Below are 16,198 nucleotides of genomic sequence, written 5' to 3' on the forward strand. Positions count from 1 at the left end.
ACCCACCCACAGACACACACACCCACACACGCCCACACATACACACACCCACACACACCCACCCTCCCCACACACACACACCCACACACACACACCCACACACCCATACACACACCCACACACACACCCACACACCCACACACACCCACACCCACACACACATCCACACACACACACACCCACACCCACACACCCACACTCACACACACACCCACACCCACACACACACCCACACATACACACACCCACACACCCACCCACACACACACACACACACACCCACACACCCACCCACCCCCACACACACACCCACACACACACACACACACACCCACACACACACCACACACACACACCCACACACACACCCCCACACACACCACACACCCACACACACCACACACCCACGCACACACACACCCACACCCACACACCCACACACTCACACACACACACACCCACACCCACACCCACACACCCCAGACACACACACACACACATCCACACCCACACACCCACACACACACACCCACACATACCACACACATACCCACACACACACCCACACACCCACAGACACACACCCACCCACACCCACACACACCCACACCCAGACACACACACCCACACACTCACACACACACACACCCACACCCACACCCACACACCCACACACCCACACACACACCCTTTCCCCCCTCTCCTGCCCGTTCTCTAACCCTGACTCTTCCTTCCCAAGAAGCTGTGGGTCTTCCTGGTTTGAGGGGCTGCCTGGTGGTGACTCGCCCGGTCACTCACAATGAGCTGCCCATGTTCCAGGTTTACCGCACGCCCATCCCAGTCCACCAGCTGGTCCTGGAGGACCTCCCTGACGGAGAGACTCGAGTCGGGGGCTCCATCCGAGGGGCGTTCAGCAACAGCAATGAGAGAGGTAATGGGAGGGGGAGGGGAGGGGGGTGTAGGGAGAGAGGAGGAGGATGGGGAGGGAGAGGGGGGAATGGGGTAAGAGGGTAGAGGGAGCCATGGTAAGATGGGGTTAGAGAGAGGTTGAGAGTGGTGGAATTGCAAAGGGGTATTAAAGGCGTTTGGAGGGAGGGGTTATAGAGAGGGGTATGGGGAGAGGGACAAAGATGGGGTTAGGGGGAGGGGTAAAAAGGGGGTTGGGGGAGGGGTATAGAGGGGGGTTAGGGGAGGGGTATAGAGGGGGTTAGGGGGAGGGGTATAGAGGGGGTTTGGGGGAGGGGGATAGAGGGGGTTAGGGGGGAGGGGTATAGAGGGGCTTTGGGGGGAGGGGTATAGAGGGGGTTAAGGGGAGGGGTATAGAGGGGGTTAGGGGAGGGGTATAGAGGGGTTGGGGGGAGGGGGTTAGGGGAGGGGTATAGAGGGGGTTGGGGGGAGCGGTATTGAGGGGGTTAGGGGGAGGGGTATAGAGGGGTTTGGGGGGAGGGGTATGGGGGGGGTTAGGGGAGAGGTATAGAGGTGGTTTGGGGGGAGGGGTATAGGGGGTTAGGGGAGGGGCTATAGAGGGGTTGGGGGAGGGGGTATAGAGGGGGTTAGAGGAGGGGTATAGAGGGGGTTGGGGGGGAGGGGTATAGAGGGGTTGGGGGGAGGGGTATAGAGGGGGTTAGGGGGGAGGGTATAGTGGGGGTTAGGGGAGGGGTATAGAGGGGGTATAGGGGGAGTGGTATAGAGGGGGTTGGGGAGGCGTAGGGGTATAGAGGGGTTGGGGGGAGGGGTATAGAAGGGGTTGGGGAGGAGTATATAGGGGGTTGGGGGAGGGGTATAGAGGGGGTTGGGGGAGGGGTATAGAGGGGATTCGGGGGAGGGGTATAGAGGGGGTTAGGGGGAGGGGTATAGAGGGGGTTAGGGGGAGGGGTATAGAGGGGGTTAGGGGGAGGGGTATGGGGAGGGGTATAGAGGTGGTTGGGGAGGGGTATGGGGGGGTTAGGGGGAGAGGTATAGAGGGGGTTAGGGGTATAGAGGTGGTTGGGGGAGCGGTATCGGGGGTTAGGGGGAGAGGTATAGAGGGGTGGTTGGGGGGAGGGGTATAGAGGGGGTTGGGGGAGGGGAATGGGGGGGTTAGGGGGAGAGGTATAGAGGGGGTTGGGGGAGGGGTATAGAGGTGGTTGGGGGAGGGGTATGGGGGGGTTAGGGGGAGAGGTATAGAGGTTGGTTGGGGGGAGGGGTATAGAGGGGTTGGGGGGAGGGGTATAGAGGGGGTTGGGGAGGTGTATAGAGGGGGGTTGGGGAGGCGTATAGAGGGGGTTAGGGGAGAGGGGTATAGAGGGGTTGGGGAGGGGTATAGAAGTGGTTAGGGGAGGGGTATAGAAGGGGTTAGGGGAGGGGTATAGAGGGGGTTAGGGGAGGGGTATAGAGGGGGTTAGGGGGAGGGGTATAGAGGGGGTTAGGGGAGGGATATAGAGGGTTAGGGGAGGGGTATAGAGGGGGTTAGGGTGGAGTAGTGAGGGGTGTAGTGGGGGGTAGGGGGGGGTAGTGGGGGGTTAGGGGGAGGGGTACAGAGGGGGTTAGGGTGAGGGGGTATAGAGGGGGTTGAGGGGGAGGAGTAGTGGGGGGTTAGGGGGAGGGGTATAGAGGGGGGTTGGGGGAGGGGTATAGAGGGGGTTAGGGGGAGGGGGTATTGAGGGGGTTGCGGGAGGGGTATAGGGGGTTAGGGGTATAGAGGGGGTTAGGGGTATGAGGGGGTTAGGGGGAGGGGTATAGGGGGAGGGGTATAGAGGGGGTTTTGGCATAGAGGGGGTTTAGGGGGAGGGGTATAGGGGGGGTTAGGGGGAGGGGTATAGAGGGTTAGGGGGAGGGGTATAGAGGGGGTTGGGGGAGGGGTATAGGGGGAGGGGTATAGAGGGGGTTGGGGGAGGGGTATAGAGGGGGTTGGGGGTGGGGTATAGTGGGAGTTTGGGGGTGGGGTATAGAGGAGGTTAGGGGGAGGAGTATAGAGGGGGATTAGGGGGAGGGGGTATAGAGGGGGTTGGGGGAGGGATATAGAGGGAATGGGGGGTATGGGGGGTTAGGGGGAGAGGTATAGAGGGGGTTGGGGGAGGGGTATAGAGGGGGTTGGGGGGAGGGGTATAGGGGGGGTTGGGGGAGGGGTTAGAGGGGGTTAGGGGAGGGGTATAGAGGGGGATAGGGGAGGGGTATAGAGGGGGGGTTGGGGAGGGGTATGGGGGGGTTAGGGGGAGGGGTATAGAGGGGGTTAGGGGGAGGGGTATAGTGGGGTTAGGGGGAGGGGTATAGGGGGGTTAGGGGGAGGGGTATAGTGGGGTTAGGGGGAGGGTTATAGAGGGGGGGTTAGGGGAGGGGTATAGAGGGGGTTAGGGGGAGGGGTTTAAGGGGGAGTTAGGTGGTGGGGTATGGGGGGGTTAGGGAGAGGGGTATAGGGGGGTTAGGGGGAGGGGTATAGGGGGGTTAGGGGGAGGAGTATAGAGGGGGTTAGGGGAGGGGTATGGGGGGGGTTAGGGGGAGGGGTATAGGGGGGTTAGGGGGAGGGGTATAGTGGGGTTAGGGGGAGGGTTATAGAGGGGGGTTAGGGGGAGGGGTATAGAGGGGGTTAGGGGGAGGGGTATAGGGGGGTTAGGGGGAGGGATATAGAGGGGGTTAGGGGGAGGGATATAGAGGGGGTTGGGGGAGGGGTATAGAGGGGGTTAGGGGGAGGGGTATAGGGGGGTTAGGGGGAGGGGTATAGAGGAGGTTGGGGGAGGGGTATGGGGGGGTTAGGGGGAGAGGTATAGAGGGGGTTAGGGGGAGGGGTATAGAGGGGGTTGGGGGAGGGGTATGGGGGGGTTAGGGGGAGGGTTATAGAGGGGTTAGGGGGAGGGGTATAGAGGGGGGTTAGGGCGAGGGGTATGGGGGGTTAGGGGGAGGGGTATGGGGGGGTTAGGGGGAGGGTTATAGAGGGGTTAGGGGGAGGGGTATAGAGGGGGGTTAGGGGGAGGGGTATGGGGGGGTTAGGGGGAGGGGTATGGGGGGGTTAGGGGGAGGGGTATGGGGGGGTTAGGGGGAGGGTTATAGAGGGGTTAGGGGGAGGGGTATAGAGGGGGGTTAGGGGGAGGGGTATGGGGGGGTTAGGGGAGGGGTATGGGGGGGTTAGGGGGAGGGTTATAGAGGGGTTAGGGGGAGGGGTATAGAGGGGGGTTAGGGGGAGGGGTATGGGGGGGTTAGGGGGAGGGGTATAGAGGGGGTTAGGGGGAGGGGTATAGAGGGGGGTTAGGGGGAGGGGTATAGAGGGGGTTAGGGGGAGGGGTATAGAGGGGGGTTAGGGGGACGGGTATGGGGGGGTTAGGGGGAGGGGTATGGGGGGGTTAGGGGGAGGGGTATAGAGGGGGTTAGGGGGAGGGGTATAGAGGGGGGTTAGGGGGAGGGGTATAGAGGGGGGTTAGGGGGAGGGGTATGGGGGGGTTAGGGGGAGGGGTATAGAGGGGGTTAGGGGGAGGGGTATAGGGGGGTTAGGGGGAGGGGTATAGCGGGGGTTAGGGGGAGGGTTATAGAGGGGTTAGGGGGAGGGGTATAGGGGGGTTAGGGGAGGGGTATAGGGGGGTTAGGGGGAGGGGTATAGAGGGGGGTTAGGGGGAGGGGTATGGGGGGGTTAGGGGGAGGGGTATAGAGGGGGGTTAGGGGGAGGGGTATATGGGGGTTAGGGGGAGGGGTATAGAGGGGGGTTAGGGGGAGGGGTATATGGGGGTTAGGGGGAGAGGTATGGGGGGGTTAGGGGGAGGGGTATGGGGGGTTTAGGGGGAGGGGTATAGAGGGGGGTTAGGGGGAGGGGTATAGGGGGGTTAGGGGGAGGGGTATAGAGGGGGGTTAGGGGGAGGGGTATAGGGGGGTTAGGGGGAGGGGTATGGGGGGGTTAGGGGGAGGGGTATGGGGGGGTTAGGGGGAGGGGTATAGAGGGGGGTTAGGGGGAGGGGTATATGGGGGTTAGGGGGAGGGGTATGGGGGGGTTAGGGGGAGGGGTATGGGGGGGTTAGGGGGAGGGGTATAGAGGGGGGTTAGGGGGAGGGGTATGGGGGGGTTAGGGGGAGGGGTATGGGGGGGTTAGGGGGAGGGGTATGGGGGGGTTAGGGGGAGGGCTATAGGGGGGTTAGGGGGAGGGGTATGGGGGGGTTAGGGGGAGGGGTATGGGGGGGTTAGGGGGAGGGGTATAGGGGGGTTAGGGGGAGGGGCTGAACCTTTGATGAGTTTATGTTTATTTGATGTCTATCCACAGCGAAGAATATTTTCCGGGTGAGTTTCCGGGACAGGTCCCGCGGACAGTCTCACACACTCCAGGCCAATGATGCCTTCAATAAGCAACAATGGGTGTCCTGCATTCGACAAGCAATCGTCAATGATCGGGATGTGATGGTCCCACAGCCCGAGCAGACTGGACTCTTTGACACTTCACTGGAGCAGATCTCTGAGCTGAGCATAGATTGTGAAGAGGGAACAGCTGATCCACAGGCACAGCAAGACTTCACTGTGTAACCCACACACCATTCTTTACACATCAATTCACCTCCACAATCCACAGCCCTTAGCCAACACATTCTCTCATTTTTAGTATTAACTCATTGACCTGGGGAAAGCTCCTTCGATACTGTCCCCATCAAACACTCCCAGGACAGGTACAGCACGGGGTTAGATACAGAGTAAAGCTCCCTCTACACTGTCCCCATCCAACACTCCCAGGACAGGTACAGCACGGGGTGAGATACAGAGAAAAGCTCCCTCTACACTGTCCCCATCAAACACTCCCAGGACAGGTACAGCACGGGGTTAGATACAGAGTAAAGCTCCTTCGACACTGTCCCCATCAAACACTCCCAGGACAGGCACAGCACGGGGTTAGACACAGAGTAAAGCTCCCTCTGCACTGTCCCCATCAAACATTCCCAGGACAGGTACAGCACGGGGTTAGATACAGAGTAAAGCTCCCTCTACACTGTCCCCATCAAACACTCCCAGGACAGGTACAGCACGGGGTTAGATACAGAGTAAAGCTCCCTTTACACTGTCCCAATCAAACACTCCCAGGACAGGTACAGCACGGGGTTAGATACACAGCAAAGCTCCCTCTACACTGTCCCCATCAAACACTCCCAGGACAGGTGCAGCACAGGGTTAGATACAGAGTAAAGCTCCCTCTACACTGTCCCCATCAAACACTCCCAGGACAGGTACAGCTCGGGGTTAGATACAGAGTAAAGCTCACTCTACACTGTCCCAATCAAACTCTCCCAGGACAGGTACAGCACAGGGTTAGATACAGAGTAAAGCTCCCTCTACACTGTCCCCATCAAACACTCCCAGGACAGGTACAGTACGGGGTTAGATACAGAGTAGAGCTCCATCTATACTGTCCCCATCAAACTCTCCCAGGACAGGTACAGCACACGGTTAGATACAGAGTAAAGCTCCCTCTACACTGTCCCCATCAAACACTCCCAGGACAGGTACAGCACGGGGTTAGATACAGAGTAAAGCTCCCTCTACACTGTCCCCATCAAACATTCCCAGGACAGGTACAGCACGGGGTTAGATACAGAGTAAAGCTCCGTCTACACTGTCCCCATCAAACACTCCCAGGACAGGTACAGCACACGGTTAGACACAGAGTAAAGCTCCATCTACACTGTCCCAATCAAACTCTCCCAGGACATGTACAGCACAGGGTTAGATACAGAGTAAAGCTCCATCTACACTGTCCCAATCAAACTCTCCCAGGACATGTACAGCACAGGGTTAGATACAGAGTAAAGCTCCCTCTACACTGTCCCCATCAAACACTCCCAGGACAGGTACAGTACGGGGTTAGATACAGAGTAGAGCTCCATCTACACTGTCCCCATCAAACTCTCCCAGGACAGGTACAGCACACGTTTAGATACAGAGTAAAGCTCCCTCTACACTGTCCCCATCAAACATTCCCAGGACAGGTGCAGCACGGGGTTAGATACAGAGTAAAGCTCCCTCTACACTGTCCCCATCAAACACTCCCAGGACAGGTACAGTACGGGGTTAGATACAGAGTAGAGCTCCATCTACACTGTCCCCATCAAACTCTCCCAGGACAGGTACAGCACGGGGTTAGATACAGAGTAAAGCTCCCTCTACACTGTCTCCATCAAACGCTCCCAGGACAGGTACAGCACGGGGTTAGATACAGAGGAAAGCTCCCTCTACACTGTCCCCATCAAACACTCCCGGGACAGGTGCAGCACGGGGTTAGATACAGAGTAAAGCTCCCGCTACACTGTCCCAATCAAACTCTCCCAGGACATGTACAGCACAGGGTTAGATACAGAGTAAAGCTCCATCTACACTGTCCCAATCAAACTCTCCCAGGACATGTACAGCACAGGGTTAGATACAGAGTAAAGCTCCCTCTACACTGTCCCCATCAAACACTCCCAGGACAGGTACAGCACGGGGTTAGATACAGAGTAAAGCTCCCTCTACACTGTCCCCATCAAACACTCCCAGGACAGGTACAGTACGGGGTTAGATACAGAGTAAAGCTCCCTCTACACTGTCCCCATCAAACATTCCCAGGACAGGTACAGCACGGGGTTAGATACAGAGTAAAGCTCCCTCTACACTGTCCCCATCAAACACTCCCAGGACAGGTACAGTACGGGGTTAGATACAGAGTAGAGCTCCATCTACACTGTCCCCATCAAACTCTCCCAGGACAGGTACAGCACGGGGTTAGATACAGAGTAAAGCTCACTCTACACTGTCCCCATCAAACATTCCCAGGACAGGTACAGCACGGGGTTAGATACAGAGTAAAGCTCCCTCTACACTGTCCCCATCAAACACTCCCAGGACAGGTACAGCACAGGGTTAGATACAGAGTAAAGCTCCCTCTACACTGTCGCCATCAAACACTCCCAGGACAGGTACAGCACAGGGTTAGATACAGAGTAAAGCTCCCTCTACACTGTCCCCGTCAAACACTCCCAGGACAGGTACAGCACGGGGTTAGATACAGAGTAAAGCTGCCTGTGGATCCGGGGATGATTCCTGCACCCAGGGCCCTGGAGTGGGATTCGCGTGTTTTTTGGGAGAGGGGTGTAGAGCGGGTTTTGGGGACTTCTCCCTCTGACCCTCAATGTCACAGAAGATTCTGGTGCTAATTAATAACTATGGAAACAGGAAATGCCTGTGTACTGGGAGCAGATTCCCCCACTCTCCCTGGGAACTCCGAAGACTCGACTCTTGCACCAAACAGGAGAATTCTTCATTGGTCAGTGCGTGAGCGTTCAGAGGCAGGAATATCTCCAGCACGGGAATGGACAGCGAGTCGTCAGGAACAATCTGTCCCAGCCTGGATTTCACACCAGCTCACAGTATTTATAATGGGGAGCGTGATGGACATATTGCTCACAAAGATCCCACATTTTCACAGTTCTTCAATAAAGGTTCCAAAACAGGATAACCACAACAGAGTCAGTTCAAATAGTTTTCAGAACAAGGGCCCCACGGTGCGGGGTCACCAGGGGGAGGGCCCCACGGTGCAGGGACACCAGGGGGAAGGTCGCACGGTGCAGGGACACCAGGGGGAGGGCCCCAGGGTGCAGGGACACCAGGGGGAGGGCCCCACGGTGCAGGGACACCAGGGGGAGGGTCGCACGGTGCAGGGATACCAGGGGGAGGGCCCCACGGTGCAGGGACACCAGGGGGAGGCTCCCACGGTGCAGGGACACCAGGGGGAGGGCCCCACGGTGCAGGGACACCAGGGGGAGGGTTCCACGGTGCAGGGACACTAGGGGGAGGGCCCCACGGTGCAGGGACACCAGGGGGAGGGTCCCACGGTGCAGGGACACCAGGGGGAGGGCCCCACGGTGCAGGGACACCAGGGGGAGGGCCCCACGGTGCAGGGACACCAGGGGGTGGGTCCCACGGTGCGGGGACACCATGGGGAGGGTCCCACGGTGCAGGGACACCAGGGGGAGGGTCCCATGGTGCAGGGACACCAGGGGGAGGGCCCCACGGTGCAGGGACACCAGGGGGAGGGCCCCACGGTGCAGGGACACCAGGGGGAGGGCCCCACGGTGCAGGGACAGCAGGGGGAGGGCCCCACGGTGCAGGGACACCAGGGGGAGGGTGCCACGGTGCGGGAACACCATGGGGAAGGTCCCACGGTGCGGGGACACCAGGGGAAGGGCCCCACGGTGCGGGGACACCAGGTGGAGGGCCCCACGGTGCAGGGACACCGGGGGGAGGGTCCCACGGTGCTGGGACACCAGGGGGGAGGGTCCCACGGTGCAGGGACACCAGGGGGAGGGCCCCACGGTGCAGGGACACCAGGGGGAGGGCCCCACGGTGCAGGGACACCAGGGGGAGGGTCCCACGGTGCAGGGACACCAGGGGGAGGGCCCCACGGTGCAGGGACACCAGGGGGAGGGTCCCACGGTGCAGGGACACCAGGGGGTGGGTCCCACGGTGCAGGGACAGGGTGTGTGTGTATAGAGGGCATTGGTGCACGGCAGGAAAATTAAGCTGAGTGGGGGCGATGTCTCTGTTACTGAGTCAGGCCCCTGAAAAGAAACCAAACATTTCACTCGAGACAACGAGATGATGCAGAAAGTTTTTACTATCAGCTTAACAGCTATCACCAATCAGACAGAGAGAGAGGGAGGAAGAGAGAGACAGAGAGACAGAGCGAGACACAGAGAGAGACAGAGACAGAGACAGAGACACAGAGACAGACAGAGTCAGACACAGAGAGACAGAGCGAGACACAGAGACAGAGACAGAGTCAGAGACAGAGCGAGACACAGAGACAGAGACAGAGTCAGAGACAGAGACAGAGTGAGACACAGAGACAGAGACAGAGTCAGAGACAGAGCGAGACACAGAGACAGAGACAGAGTCAGAGACAGAGACAGAGTGAGACACAGAGACAGAGACAGAGTCAGAGACAGAGCGAGACACAGAGACAGAGACAGAGTCAGAGACAGAGACAGAGCGAGACACAGAGACAGAGAGAGTCAGAGACAGAGCGAGACACAGAGACAGAGACAGAGTCAGAGACAGAGCGAGACACAGAGACAGAGACAGAGTCAGAGACAGAGCGAGACACAGAGACAGAGACAGAGTCAGAGACAGAGACAGAGCGAGACACAGAGACAGAGACAGAGTCAGAGACAGAGCGAGACACAGAGACAGACAGAGTCAGAGACAGAGCGAGACACAGAGACAGAGACAGAGTGAGAGACAGAGCGAGACACAGAGACAGAGTCAGAGACAGAGCGAGACACAGAGACAGAGACAGAGTCAGAGACAGAGCGAGACACAGAGACAGAGACAGAGTGAGAGACAGAGTCAGAGACAGAGCGAGACACAGAGAGAGAGACAGAGTCAGAGACAGAGTCAGAGACAGAGCGAGACACAGAGTGAGACAGAGTCAGAGACAGATGGACAGAGTGAGACACAGAGACAGAGCGAGACACAGAGGGAGACAGAGTGACAGACAGAGACAGAGCGAGACAGAGCGAGACACAGAGAGACAGAGCGAGTCACAGAGAGAGACAGAGTGAGACACAGAGAGACAGAGTCAGACACAGAGAGACAGATTGCGACACAGAGACAGAGCGAGGCAGAGTGAGAGACAGAGAGACAGAGTGAGACACAGAGAGACACAGAGAGACAGAGCGAGACAGAGTGAGACACAGAGAGACAGAGAGACACAGAGAGACAGAGTGAGACATAGTGAGACACAGAGAGACAGAGCGAGACACAGAGAGACACAGAGCGAGACACAGAGTGAGACACAGAGAGACAGAGTGAGACACAGAGTGAGACACAGAGTGAGACACAGAGTGAGACACAGAGAGACAGAGTGAGACACAGAGTGAGACACAGAGAGACAGAGCGAGACACAGAGAGACAGAGTGAGACACAGAGAGACAGAGTGAGACACAGAGTGAGACACAGAGACAGAGCGAGACACAGAGAGACAGAGTGAGACACAGAGACACAGAGAGACACAGAGTGAGACACAGAGTGAGACACAGAGAGACAGAGTGAGACACAGAGAGACAGAGTGAGACACAGAGTGAGACACAGAGTGAGACACAGAGACAGAGCGAGACACAGAGATACAGAGTGAGACACAGAGATACAGAGTGAGACACAGAGAGACAGAGCGAGACACAGAGAGACAGAGTGAGACACAGCGACACAGAGAGACAGAGTGAGACACAGAGTGAGACTGAGAGCCAGAGTGAGACACAGAGAGACAGAGTGAGACACAGAGTGAGACACAGAGAGAGAGTTAGACACAGAGAGACAGAGTGAGACATAGAGAGACAGAGTGAGAGACAGAGTGAGAGACAGAGTGAGAGACTGAGTGAGACACTGAGTGAGACACTGAGTGAGACACAGAGAGACAGAGCGAGACGTAGAGAGACAGAGTGAGACGTAGAGAGACACAGAGAGACAGAGTGAGACGTAGAGAGACACAGAGAGACAGAGTGAGACATAGAGAGACAGCGTTAGACACAGAGAGAGAGATACACAGAGAGACAGAGCGAGACACAGAGAGACACAGTGAGACACAGAGAGAGTGAGACAGAGTGAGACAGAGAGACAGAGCGAGACACAGAGAGACAGAGTGAGACACAGAGATGAGACACAGAGAGACAGAGTGAGACACAGAGACAGAGCGAGACACAGAGAGACAGAGTGAGACACAGAGAGACAGAGCGAGACACAGAGTGAGACACAGAGAGACAGAGCGAGACACAGAGAGACAGAGTGAGACACAGAGAGACAGAGCGAGACACAGAGTGAGACACAGAGAGACAGAGCGAGACACAGAGAGACAGACTGAAACACAGAGTGACAGAGTGAGACACAGAGAGACAGAGCGAGTCCCGGTCAGCCCCTGGTCAAAGCAGCATTGAAGGATCGATCTGACAGTTGGGTGAAAAATGTCAAAGCCCAGTCTTCACGAAAAGGAGCTTCCTCTGAATAAGAAATAATAATTACAAATAGCTCAAATCATTCAACAGACAATCCCCAGACCATTCAATCCCATACCCCAATGAGAGTCAGTGTGTGTGGGACCCATACCCCAGTGAGAGTCAGTGTGTGTGGGACCCGTACCCCAGTGAGAGTCAGTGTGTGTGGGACCCGTACCCCAGTGAGAGTCAGTGTGTGTGGGACCCGTACCCCAGTGAGAGTCAGTGTATGTGGGACCCATACCCCAGTGAGGGTCAGTGTGTGTGGGACCCGTACCCCAGTGAGAGTCAGTGTGTGTGGGACCCGTACCCCAGTGAGAGTCAGTGTGTGTGGGACCCGTACCCCAGTGAGAGTCAGTGTGTGTGGGACCCGTACCCCAGTGAGAGTCAGTGTGTGTGGGACCCGTACCCCAGTGAGAGTCAGTGTGTGTGGGACCCGTACCCCAGTGAGAGTCAGTGTGTGTGGAACCCATACCCCAGTGAGAGTCAGTGTGTGGGACCCGTACCCCAGTGAGAGTCAGTGTGTGTGGGGCCCGTATCCCAGTGAGAGTCAGTGTGTGTGGGACCCGTACCCCAGTGAGAGTCAGTGTGTGTGGGACCCGTACCCCAGTGAGAGTCAGTGTGTGTGGGACCCGTACCCCAGTGAGAGCCAGTGTGTGTGGGACCCGTACCCCAGTGAGAGTCAGTGTGTGTAGTACCCGTACCACAGAGAGAGTCAGTGTGTGTAGGACCCGTACCCCAGTGAGAGTCAGTGTGTGTGGGACCCGTACCCCAGAGAGAGTCAGTGTGTGTCGGACCCATACCCCAGTGAGAGTCAGTGTGTGTGGGACCCGTACCCCAGTGAGTTAGTGTGTGTGGGACCCGGAACCCAGTGAGAGTCAGTGTGTGTGGGACCCGTACCCCAGTTAGTTAGTGTGTGTGGGACCCGGAACCCAGTGAGGGTCAGTGTGTGTGGGACCCGTACCCCAGTGAGAGTCAGTGTGTGTGGGACCCGTACCCCAGTGAGAGTCAGTGTGTGTGGGACCCGTACCCCAGTGAGAGTCAGTGTGTGTGGGACCCGTACCCCAGTGAGAGTCAGTGTGTGTGGAACCCATACCCCAGTGAGAGTCAGTGTGTGGGACCCGTACCCCAGTGAGAGTCAGTGTGTGTGGGACCCGTACCCCAGTGAGAGTCAGTGTGTGTGGGACCCGTACCCCAGTGAGAGTCAGTGTGTGTGGAACCCATACCCCAGTGAGAGTCAGTGTGTGGGACCCGTACCCCAGTGAGAGTCAGTGTGTGTGGGGCCCGTATCCCAGTGAGAGTCAGTGTGTGTGGGACCCGTACCCCAGTGAGAGTCAGTGTGTGTGGGACCCGTACCCCAGTGAGAGTCAGTGTTTGTGGGACCCGTACCCCAGTGAGAGTCAGTGTGTGTGGGACCCGTACCCCAGTGAGAGTCAGTGTGTGTGGGACCCGTACCCCAGTGAGAGTCAGTGTGTGTGGGACCCGTACCCCAGAGAGAGTCGGTGTGTTTGGGACCCGTACCCCAGTGAGAGTCAGTGTGTGTGGGTCCCGTACCCCAGTGAGAGCCAGTGTGTGTGGGACCCGTACCCCAGTGAGAGTCAGTGTGTGTGGGACCCGTACCCCAGTGAGAGTCAGTGTGTGTGGGACCCGTACCCCAGAGAGAGTCGGTGTGTTTGGGACCCGTACCCCAGTGAGAGTCAGTGTGTGTGGGACCCGTACCCCAGTGAGAGCCAGTGTGTGTGGAACCCGTATCCCAGTGAGAGTCAGTGTGTGTGGGACCCGTACCCCAGTGAGAGTCAGTGTGGGACCCGTATCCCAGTGAGAGTCAGTGTGTGTGGGACCCGTACCCCAGTGAGAGTCAGTGTGTGTGGGACCCGTATCCCAGTGAGAGTCAGTGTGTGTGGGACCCGGACCCCAGTGAGAGTCAGTGTGTGTGGGACCCGTACCCCAGTGAGAGTCAGTGTGTGTGTGACCCGTACCCCAGTGAGAGTCAGTGTGTGTGGAACCCGTATCCCAGTGAGAGTCAGTGTGTGTGGGACCCATACCCCAGTGAGAGTCAGTGTGTGTGGGACCCATACTCCAGTGAGAGTCAGTGTGTGTGGGACCCGTACCCCAGTGAGAGTCAGTGTGTGTGGGACCCGTACCCCAGTGAGAGTCAGTGTGTGTGGGACCCGTACCCCAGTGAGAGTCAGTGTGTGTGGGACCCATACCCCAGTGAGAGTCAGTGTGTGTGGAACCCGTACCCCAGTGAGAGTCAGTGTGTGTGGGACCCGTACCCCAGTGAGAGTCAGTGTGTGTGGGACCCGTACCCCAGTGAGAGTCAGTGTGTGTGGGACCCGTACCCCAGTGAGAGTCAGTGTGTGTGGGACCCGTACCCCAGTGAGAGTCAGTGTGTGTGGGACCCGTACCCCAGTGAGAGTCAGTGTGTGTGGGACCCGTACCCCAGTGAGAGTCAGTGTGTGTGGAACCCATACCCCAGTGAGAGTCAGTGTGTGGGACCCGTACCCCAGTGAGAGTCAGTGTGTGTGGGGCCCGTATCCCAGTGAGAGTCAGTGTGTGTGGGACCCGTACCCCAGTGAGAGTCAGTGTGTGTGGGACCCGTACCCCAGTGAGAGTCAGTGTGTGTGGGACCCGTACCCCAGTGAGAGCCAGTGTGTGTGGGACCCGTACCCCAGTGAGAGTCAGTGTGTGTAGTACCCGTACCACAGAGAGAGTCAGTGTGTGTAGGACCCGTACCCCAGTGAGAGTCAGTGTGTGTGGGACCCGTACCCCAGAGAGAGTCAGTGTGTGTCGGACCCATACCCCAGTGAGAGTCAGTGTGTGTGGGACCCGTACCCCAGTGAGTTAGTGTGTGTGGGACCCGGAACCCAGTGAGAGTCAGTGTGTGTGGGACCCGTACCCCAGTGAGAGTCAGTGTGTGCGGGACCCGTACCCCAGTGAGGGTCAGTGTGTGTGGGACCCGTACCCCAGTGAGAGTCAGTGTGTGTGGGACCCGTACCCCAGTGAGAGTCAGTGTGTGTGGGTCCCGTACCCCAGTGAGAGTCAGTGTGTGTGGGACCCGTACCCCAGTGAGAGTCAGTGTGTGTGGAACCCATACCCCAGTGAGAGTCAGTGTGTGGGACCCGTACCCCAGTGAGAGTCAGTGTGTGTGGGACCCGTACCCCAGTGAGAGTCAGTGTGTGTGGGACCCGTACCCCAGTGAGAGTCAGTGTGTGTGGAACCCATACCCCAGTGAGAGTCAGTGTGTGGGACCCGTACCCCAGTGAGAGTCAGTGTGTGTGGGGCCCGTATCCCAGTGAGAGTCAGTGTGTGTGGGACCCGTACCCCAGTGAGAGTCAGTGTGTGTGGGACCCGTACCCCAGTGAGAGTCAGTGTTTGTGGGACCCGTACCCCAGTGAGAGTCAGTGTGTGTGGGACCCGTACCCCAGTGAGAGTCAGTGTGTGTGGGACCCGTACCCCAGTGAGAGTCAGTGTGTGTGGGACCCGTACCCCAGAGAGAGTCGGTGTGTTTGGGACCCGTACCCCAGTGAGAGTCAGTGTGTGTGGGACCCGTACCCCAGTGAGAGCCAGTGTGTGTGGGACCCGTACCCCAGTGAGAGTCAGTGTGTGTGGGACCCGTACCCCAGTGAGAGTCAGTGTGTGTGGGACCCGTACCCCAGAGAGAGTCGGTGTGTTTGGGACCCGTACCCCAGTGAGAGTCAGTGTGTGTGGGACCCGTACCCCAGTGAGAGCCAGTGTGTGTGGAACCCGTATCCCAGTGAGAGTCAGTGTGTGTGGGACCCGTACCCCAGTGAGAGTCAGTGTGGGACCCGTATCCCAGTGAGAGTCAGTGTGTGTGGGACCCGTACCCCAGTGAGAGTCAGTGTGTGTGGGACCCGTATCCCAGTGAGAGTCAGTGTGTGTGGGACCCGGACCCCAGTGAGAGTCAGTGTGTGTGGGACCCGTACCCCAGTGAGAGTCAGTGTGTGTGTGACCCGTACCCCAGTGAGAGTCAGTGTGTGTGGAACCCGTATCCCAGTGAGAGTCAGTGTGTGTGGGACCCATACCCCAGTGAGAGTCAGTGTGTGTGGGACCCATACTCCAGTGAGAGTCAGTGTGTGTGGGACCCGTACCCCAGTGAGAGTCAGTGTGTGTGGGACCCGTACCCCAGTGAGAGTCAGTGTGTGTGGGACCCGTACCCCAGTGAGAGTCAGTGTGTGTGGGACCCATACCCCAGTGAGAGTCAGTGTGTGTGG

At 58.1% G+C, this 16,198-nt stretch overlaps 2 protein-coding genes and 1 long non-coding RNA gene across 3 annotated transcripts in view; 1 reads left to right on the top strand and 2 right to left on the bottom strand.

The window, feature by feature from the left end:
* The window catches only part of LOC140399406 (rho guanine nucleotide exchange factor 3-like), a 930,630-nt gene that overhangs the window by 601,688 nt on the left and 312,744 nt on the right, over nt 1–16,198 (bottom strand). The window lies entirely within an intron of this gene.
* LOC140398882 (uncharacterized) lies at nt 771–8,440 on the top strand. Its single transcript, XR_011937595.1, has 2 exons — nt 771–931; nt 5,222–8,440. It is a non-coding gene; the product is annotated as an uncharacterized lncRNA (long non-coding RNA).
* The window catches only part of LOC140398883 (properdin-like), an 84,171-nt gene continuing 77,547 nt past the window's right edge, over nt 9,575–16,198 (bottom strand). Inside the window, exon 10 of the mRNA XM_072487826.1 lies at nt 9,575–11,969. The gene's annotated coding sequence lies outside the window, so the exon portion shown is untranslated. The remainder of the gene's footprint in view (nt 11,970–16,198) is intronic.

The sequence above is a fragment of the Scyliorhinus torazame genome, chromosome 22 (genome assembly GCF_047496885.1).
Source record: "Scyliorhinus torazame isolate Kashiwa2021f chromosome 22, sScyTor2.1, whole genome shotgun sequence".
In the NCBI taxonomy this organism is placed as follows: domain Eukaryota; kingdom Metazoa; phylum Chordata; class Chondrichthyes; order Carcharhiniformes; family Scyliorhinidae; genus Scyliorhinus; species Scyliorhinus torazame.